Here is a 9,842-nt window from a genome sequence, read left to right on the forward strand (position 1 = left end):
GGCTTTTGTTTTTTGGGAGATTTTTGATGACTGCTTCAATTTCCTTAGTGGTTATAGGTCTGTTCAGGTTTTCTATTTCATCCTGGTTCAGTTTTGGTAGTTGATATATCTCTAGGAATGCATCCATCTCTTCCAGGTTATCTAATTTGCTGGCATAGAGTTGCTCATAATATGTTCTTATAATTGTTTATATTTCTTTGGTGTTAGTTGTGATCTCGCCTCTTTCATTCATGATTTTGTTGATTTGGGTCATTTCTCTTCTCTTTTTGATAAGTCTGGCCAGGGGTTTATCAATCTTGTTAATTCTTTCAAAGAACCAGCTCCAAGTTTCGTTGATCTGTTCTACTGTTCTTTTAGTTTCTATTTCATTGATTTCTGCTCTGATCTTCAAGATTTCTCTTCTCCTGCTGGGTTTAGGCTTTATTTGCTGTTCTTTCTCCAGCTCCTTTAGGTGTAGGGTTAGGTTGTGTACTTGAGACCTTTCTTGTTTCTTGAGAAAGGCTTGTATTGCTATATACTTTCCTCTTAGGACTGCCTTTGCTGTATCCCAAAGATTTTGAACAGTTCTCTATAGGTTTTTGAGCAAAAGAAGAATATAATGAAAATACTATTGGTAAGAGATTATCCCAGCAGTTATGTGAAGGATGAACATAAAAGCCAAGTTTATAATTTTTAAATGGCTTATATGAAATACTATCAATTTAGTAGCAATTAATATTAAAATACATACAATTATCCCACTGAATTTTTAAAAAATCATATATATGAGTGTTCTGATGTGAAAGGAGAAAGATTAAAACTTAATGGCACTAGTTTCCTATTCTCTGCTGTGCTGAACAATGAGAATAATACACACAAATTTCATTCTCTTCCCTGACATTCCAACACTCAATGAGGTTTTATTTATGTATTTTATGCATTTATTTAATTTTAATAGGACATAAAATCCAGGCAAATAATTACTCTTTCTCTTTATATATCTAGCAAAATTATATAGCAGTCAAATATCCCTTTTGCAGCAGTTTCATGATAAAAAAAAAAATACCAAAATGAATTGTTCAATTAGTTTCTGCCTCAAAGAAAAGTTATAGGCTCAGGTCAAAGAAAATATACTCTGAGTATCAATCACAGTTACTTCCACTGCCAGTAGTGAGACATCTAGATTAGAAACATGAAAAAATAAATAGAAATCTATGGTGAGCATCACTGCCTATGGTCACTGAACACAGGTAGGTTGAAAGCCTGCAATGAGCCCAGCACTGAGCTAGGAGCTTTTGTTTCATTGGTTCGCTTCTTTCCACAGAAATGCACAAGATATGTTAGAATTTGTTTATGATTAAAGAAAGAGATATGGTAGAAAATTTTATTTCTAGGATCTCAAGCACTAGACCAATTCCACCCCATTTATTTGAAATGCCATATAAATTGTTGCAAATTTTTCATGAGTTCAGATGAACTCATTTTGGTATTTTAAGAGTCAACTCCCTTTCCCCTGAAAGATTGATCCACAGTAAATATAAACTTTGACCCTGGGCCTCAGCTGCCCCATTTGACAAATGAGCTATGAAGGGTCTTGGAGATAACTAATCTAACTCCCTAAGAGGGTAGGACAAATGCTAAGGAACTGCTAAAGTCCCTTCCAGCTCCAACATTCTCTAATCTACAGAATGTCAATGGGATTGTATTATGTTCTCTTCCTGTAGTCAATCTTCTGGCTAATATATAACCATCTTTATTTACTTTTGTGCTAAAAATGCAACCTGCAACCTAGAAGAAACTCCAAAAGAAGGAAGTTTGAAGTTATTTGCTTTTAGGACAATACTGTTACCCCCAAAGAAATTGTAACATAAAGCATCAACAAATTGGAAAGAAACTGAACATCTCTTAGATTAATGTCTAGCCTATTTCTAAAGCCAATCCAGGAAGGAAATTCCTAAAACCTAACAAAATAGTGCCAAATATTTACATTCTTGCTCAAGACTGACTAAACTTCAGCCCCTTGAAAATGTTACCTGTCTTCAATATCCCCACAGTATTTCATGCTGTGCCACGTCCACAATGGGCTCTTTACACCTATTTTTAGATGTTGATCAAGACTGTTGCTCAGTATAAGGCTCTGGTGACCTGAGAAACTCAGCTCTTGCGATAGAGCTTAACTTGAAAAGAGTTTATAGTTTGCATGTACTGGAGGTGATTGACCTAGTTCATTTTTTTTTTTTAAAGATTTTATTTATTTATTCATGAGAGACAGAGAGAGAGGCAGAGGGAGAAGCAGGCTCCCAAGGAGCAGAGAGCCCGATGCGGGACTCGATCCCAGGACCCTGGGATCATGACCTGAGCCGAAGGCAGACGCCCAACCATCTGAGCCACCCAGGCGCCCTGACCTAGTTCATTTTTATTCATGTCAACATGTAGCTTCTCAAAAATATTCTTACTATACAAGATAGGACCAAAACAGACTAAACAGTCATTTCAAATTCTAGCACAGGCAGAAACAGGTTTAAGCTGCTCATTTTCCAAGGTCTGGCTAGTTTAGGGAATTGGATTATCAAAGCAATGAGATCATTGTCCAGTTTTCAACCCTTTCCAGCTAAAATTGAATATGAGCCTTTTTTAATTTTTCAAAAATCTCTGACATGAATCTACATATTTGGTAAATTCAAGTGTAAATTTGCATAAACGTAAAATGTAATGTAAATCTATAGATTCTGTGTGTAAAATAAATATATGCATATTCAAAGATACATATGCAAATTACATCTACATCTATGCTTATAAATATACACACAGATAATTATAGAACGGGCACTCAGATTACTGTTTTTTTAAATATATGTTTGTTCCAGGGCGCCTGGGTGGCTCAGTTGGTTAAGCGACTGCCGTCAGCTCAGGTCATGATCTCAGGGTCCTGGGATCGAGCCCCGCATCGGGCTCCCTGCTCAGCGGGAACCCTGCTTCTCCCTCTACCACTCCCCCTGCTTGTGTTCCCTCTCTCGCGGCTCTCTCTCTGTCAAATAAATAAATAAAATCTTAAAAATAAATAAATAAATAAATAAATAAATATATGTTTGTTCTTCCAAAATATAAGTAAAACCTTGGGGGTTTGATATTTCTTCTCCCTTTTTCTTCCTACTCTCAAACATTATAAGAGATACTACTCACAATAGCAGCAATTTTTAGAACAAATTTGATGGTATTAGAATACTCATTTACATAGAATCATTATTCCATAAAATAAGAGCTCAAAGGAAGGGCAGAAACAGCATGTACCAGTCGTTGGCCCAGATCTAGCCCATATCGGTCTAGTCTATGTTTTAACTGTTCCAACACTTAAAAAAGCAAGAGATACCACTTTATCTAAAAATCCAGATTTCTGGGGCACCTGGCTGGCTCCGTTGGTGGAGTGTGTGACTCTTGATCTTGGGGTTGTGAGTTCAAGTCCCACGTTGGGTGTAGAGATGACTTAAAAATAAAATCTTAAAAAAAAAAGAAAAACTAAAAATCCAGATGTCTGAATTCTCTTGAAAAATCAAAAGGACTGGCAACACAAGGCAACACACATTCCAGTGTGCTGCCCCCTCCAAATAGGGCTGTGCTCTTCAGTATATCACAGCCAGATGGGCCATCTCAATCATTTGTTACATTCTTAACCCTATACTCATTTGAATCTGCAACTCCTGGGGCGCCTGGGTGGCTCAGTCGGTTAAGCGTCTGCCTTCAGCTCGGGTCATGACCCTCTTCAGCTCAGGTAATGATCCCAGGTTCTTGGGATGGAGCCTGCATTGGACTCCCAGTTCAGCGGGGAGTCTGCTTCTCCCTCACCCTCTCCCTCCCCCTGCTCATGCTCTCTCTCTTTCTCAAATAAATAAATAAAATCTTTATTAAAAAATTTGCAACTACTGATTGGTCCAACCTTCTTACATAATAGAAGTTGACTAACTGGAAAGTGAAGTGACCATCTGTCCTAAAGTCTTTCAAGGGGAGCACATGGTGAGTAGATATAGGCTTTGCCCTCAAAGACCTTATTATTTGCTTCATGGGAATACACATATTCATAATAAAGCACAGAATATGATAATCGCCATAAGAGAAGCATATACACAATGTAGAGAAAGTGGCAAAAAGAGATCACATCTTGTTGAGCGCATCAAAACAGGCTTCATGATGGAAGTGTTTTTTCACCAAGTAGAACATATCATGAGAAACCAGTTTTGTCAGGTTTCTCAGCACAAACTCTAGCTCCAACAGTTCCACGCTTTGTGGCCGATGCTGTTGCTTAGCCTCTCAGAGCATCACTTACTTCATCCGTAAAATGGAGGTAATAATAAATGTATGAAACAGGATTGTTGTGAGAATTGAGTGGCAAAATAGAGGTTGCCTTGCACATAGTAAGCAACTCGCAAAACATTCTGCTTATTATTATTTTTATGGAGAAAGTAGTGTCTTTCCAGATGGAAAAGGAAGAGGTGGCTCTACCCCGCAGAGTGAGCATCTAGTTGGAAAAATATAGAACATAATCAAGGAGCGGCAAGTACGAAATAGGATTGAATTATAAGTAAAAGCGGCAGCCAAGTGCTTCCCCAAAGCTGGGGGACCTCATTCCAGGAGACAGCTTGTGAGGACACAAAGGAAAAGCAAAAGCCTGTCAGCCCATCCAGATGACAGCACCTTCTACCCTGCCACCACTCTGGCCAACTGGGAGCTCCCACCCTCCCCAGCCACACACCCATGTGATAAGCACAATAAAGAGATGCACAGTGGAATGGGAGAATGTAAGCTAGGGACAGCTGACAAGTCAAGGAAGTCATAGATATCTTTCTTAAAGAAAAATAAGCTCAGATCTGAATGATGAGTGAGCTGACCAGACAAAATGAAGCAAGTGCATTCCTAGCCAAGACAAAAGCATGTTCAAAGGTCCTGTGGCAGGATGTAGCATAGAGAGAATAGGCATTAAAGGAAGGCCAGCGTAACTGGGGCACAAAGAGCTAAAGCAAGTGTAAAGTGAAAGGACACTGAAGAGAGTGAGAATGGCTCAGATCATTCAAAGCTTTGTAGGTCTTGTTAAAACTTTTAAACTTTCTTCAAGACCAGTGGCAAGGAGAATTACATGTTCATATCTGTATTTTGAAATGGCTGCACTGCAGAAATGGATTGAAAGGGGGCCAAGGTGGATGCAGGAAGATGACTGAGAAGGTTTTGAAGGTGAGCGAGAGTAAACTGCACTAGACTACTGGTGATAGAGCCAAAGAGAAACAGAATCAAGAGATAGTAGGAGAAGAAATGGAGAGAATTAGTGATGGATCGGATGTGGCAAGGAAAGGAGAAGAGACAAGTATGAGAGATGACTTTGGCTTGCTACTAAAACAGAGGGTGGCATGTTTGGTAGAGACCAGTATTTGGAGAGATAAATCTTAATCTTCTTTTTGAACATGGTGAGTTTGACTGCCTTTAGGATAAGACGATACATCGTGTAGGCAGCTGGAAGAGAATAGCCTGTGCTAGAGATACAATTTTAAGTCATTGGAGTAAGGTGGTAATTCAGATGTTGGACAGGGATGAGATCTCTGAAAGAAAGAGCACAGAGTGACAAGAGAAGAAGTTCTAAAACTGGCTAGGTAGTATAAGATGAACCTGTACACAAGAGAGAAAGAAAAAAGCCAAAGATGTAGGTGGCTAACCATGAGAGTCTTCCATTAAGAAAATTCAAACAGTCAATCATTTCAAGGAGTCAACAGTTTAAACTATAGAATGCTGGCAATCAGAGTCCAAAAAGCCAGCACAGCTTTTTTTCTTTTTGCTGTTAGTCATACAAGCTCATTGCTAAACGTTGCATCAAGTCCCCATCTTGTTGGCTTTACAACAGTGAAAGTTTTCGAATGGCAACTCCTTCATTGCTCTGTTATTATTTATTCTTTTTTAAAGATTTTATTTATTTATTTGAGAGAGAGTGACAGAGATAGCAAGAGAGCACAAGCAAGGAGGAGAGGGAGAAGCAGACTCCCCACTGAGCAGGGAGCCCGATGTGGGGCTTGATCCCAGGACCCTGGGTTCATGACCTGAACTGAAGGCAGACACTTAACCAACTGAGCCACCCAGGTGCCCCTGCTCTGTTATTATTTAAAGAGAATTCTGAGGTATAGGAGAAAAAGGTGAGAGCCAAGAGATAATCAAAAAGTACTGCAATTTCTTCCATGTACACTTGAAGGGTTCCTATATCCAATTTTACTATGACAAAAAAAAAAAAAAACAACCCTTAAGAAGCTGTATTCTTATGCAACTTGTTGAAAACATTTTCGATTCTCCTATTTCTGTAATTGTGATTGCCTCTCCTCCAAATGGAGCTAAGAAATGAGATGGTTCCCTTTTAGAAAAAGTAGAAGCTGCGGCGCCATTACAATAATCACCAATTAATGTTAACACAAGCTTCGTGACTGGATAATGTTCTCCCTTCTCCTCTCTCCACACAGCAGATGACGAAATTAGTTTAAAATCACCATCTAGGGCGCCTGGGTGGCTCAGTTGGTTAAGCGACTGCCTTCGGCTCAGGTCATGATCCTGGAGTCCCGGGATCGAGTCCCGCATTGGGCTCCCTGCTCGGCGGGGAGTCTGCTTCTCCCTCTGACCCTCCTCCCTCTCATGCTCTCTGTCTCTCATTCTCTCTCTCTCAAATAAATAAATAAATAAAAATAAAATAAAATAAAATCACCATCTATCTGCAAAGCCATTTTGATTTCTAGTTACGCTATCTCATTCCGAAAGAAGGAAAGAAGAAAAGAAATAACCGCTGTCAGATGCCTCCGGATTTTGTGTTTGTTGTTAAATAAAAACAACGATGAAAAGATAAGCTTCAACAAACTGTCAACAATCCACACTTCACTCCTCTCATTTGTAGCTTATCAAATTTCCCATTCAATGTTCTTTCTGCTTTCAACCACTATTAACTGAGTAGCTTCTATGTTCCAGGCTTTTTTTGTAGGTGGTAACAATGAAGTCATGAAACAGACATAAATTCTTGCCCTGATGGAGATGATCTTTGGCTTTATTTTGATTTTGTGAGGCTGACTTCAACAAACACCCCTTGCTAACTAGTTTACCTCTTTGCTTATGTGAGATTTCGATAATTGGAAGAAAAAATTCCTCAAGAACCACTCCCTCTCCTTTCTCCTTTACTGCTCCCGCTGCTCAGCAACACATCCTGAGTCCTTTAGAAATTGTGGCAGAAAATTATTTGGGTGGCCTGGCTCTCTGCATGACTTTTATCCTTCTTCCTCTATTATTACTCTGTATTTTTTTTTATTTTTACTTTTTTTAAAAAGATTTATTTATTTGAGAGAGAGAGAGAGAGTATGGGGGGAAGGTGGTGCAGAGGGAGAGGGAGAGAGAAAATCTTAAGCAGACTCTGTGCTGAGCGTGGAGCCTGATGTGGGGCTTGACCTCACCACCCTGAGATCACGACCTGAGCCGAAACCAAGAGTCCAATGCTTAACCGACTGCACCACCCAGGCACCCCTTATTTTTGCTTTTTAATTAAGTAGGCTCCATGCCCAACATGGGGCCTGAACTCATGATCAAGAGTCACATGTTCTACCAAATGAGCCAGCCAGGCACCCCTCTTACTCTGTATTTTAAAAAACCTGAGATGACATGTCCTCCAGCAGATAGGACTCCTAATAACCTCATCTGACATCCCAGCACTCCCCAAATAAACCCTTCCCTCCAGTATGAAAATACAAAATACCAGCAGTAACAACAAAAGAAATGCAGAACAAGAAAAATGTCCCCCTTTGGAACTCTTCTTGCCATTCTCAGCTCCAAACAGCTATTATGTGGTGATAGTAGAGAACACAAGAACAAAAAGCCATGATGAGGAGCATGTTTTCCTCTCTCTGCCAAGGAGGAAACAGAATTGTGACCTGAAAGGGTATTCACATTTTAAAAACTTTTGATGTTGCCAAATGACCTTCAAAAACTGTATCAAGTGACACTTCCACCAAGTGGTGAATGGCAGTATATTAATTTTCTATCTTTGTCAACTTGACTGGCTAAAAGTAGGTATCTCATCTTATTTTGCATTTTTTATTACTAATGAGATAGAACTTCTTTATATTTCTTGACCCTTTGTATTTCTTGTTATGTGAATGATGTATTAATGTTATTTTCTCTGATTCCTGTTATCATTTCACTTCCCACCCACTGGTGGACACCTTAGATGCCTCCCCCAACAGTCCACTGAAATTGTTCTCCACAAGATCACTGTCAACCTCCTTGTTACTAAATCTAAAGGACACTTTTCAGTGCTGCTATCTTACACAGCCTCTCAGCAACCTTTTTTTAAAGATTTTATTTATTTATTCATTTCGGAGAGAGAGGGAACAAGCAAGGGGAGGGAGAAGGACAAGCAGACTCCCTGCTGAGCACAGAGCCCAACATGGGGCTCAATCTCATGACCCTGAGATCATGACCTGAGGCGAAATCAAGATTCAGATGCTTAACTGACTGAGCCACCCAGGGACCCCTCTCAGCAACATTGGGTACAGTTAACCATTTCCTTTTCCTTGAACACTATCCACCCTTTGTTTCCATGGCACAACACTACCTTGGCTTTCCTCTTACCTATCCTCTCAACCATTCCTTCTCATCTTGAGGAGTTTTATTCTTTTGCACGTGGCAGAGTTCTATCTCAGGGTTCTGTCTTAACCCTCTTATCTTCTTACAGTACTCAACTGTCTCTGGATGAACTCAGGACTGATGATTCCCATACCTCTATCTCCACCTGAGTTCCAGACTCAAAAAACTAAGTACCTTCCAGAAATTTCCATTTCCTTTAGACACCTACAAATCAACATGTCCAGAACATTATTCATCATCTTACTTTCCAAAGCTGTTCCTATTTCTTTTTATCCCCACTCCTGCTACATCATATCAATCACTAAGTTCTACCAATCCTACCTTCTAAATAAATTTTAAATCCATCCACTTTTCTCTATTACCACTGATGCCCTCCTTATCAGTCCACCATCATCTTTCTACTAGGTTACAGAAAAACCCTCTTAAATGAACATGTTGCCCACTCCAATCCATTCTCCATACTATAGTCAGTCAGATTGGCTAAAGCCCAAATCTAATCATAGTATTGCTTCCCTACTGAGAACATTTCAATGGCTTCCTTAAGAAACCGCAAACTTCTGGGGCATCTGGGTGGCTCAGTCGTTAAGCGTCTGCCTTCGGCTCAGGTCATGATCCCAGGGTCCTGGGATCAAGCCCCACGTCTGGCTCCCTGCTCTGCGGGAAGCCTGCTTCTCTCTCTCCCACTCCCCCTGCTTGTGTTCCCTCTCTCGCTGTGTCTCTCTGTCAAATAAATAAATAAAATCTTTAAAAAAAAAAAAAGAAAACGCAAACTTCTGGGGCGCCTGGGTGGCTCAGTCAGCTGAGTGTGTCAGACTCTTGGTTTCAGCTCAAGTCATGATCTCTTGGGTTGTGAGATCAAGCCCCACATCGGGGTCTGCCCTCAATGTGGAATCTGCTAGAGATTCTCTCCCACTGCCCCTCCCCCCACTCAAGCATACTCTCTCTCTCAAACAAATATTTTAAAAAAAGAAAACCCAAACTTCTTAACATTGTTTTCAAAACTTGCATCCTCTGACTTCTCTCCTTGTACTTTGTGCTTCAGCCATACTTAAGTGTCTTCATTTCCCCCAAACATACCATGCTCTTTCTCAGTTCCAGGTCTTCACATATGTTATTCACTATGACTAGACTACTCATCTACCCCTTAACCCCCAGCCCACTTCTGTGTCTGTCTACATTCTACCCATTTTTCACCTTTGAAACTTCGAAGTTTT

This window comes from Leptonychotes weddellii, chromosome X (assembly GCF_054177405.1).
Source record: "Leptonychotes weddellii isolate Sample4059 chromosome X, ASM5417740v2, whole genome shotgun sequence".
NCBI lineage: Eukaryota > Metazoa > Chordata > Mammalia > Carnivora > Phocidae > Leptonychotes > Leptonychotes weddellii.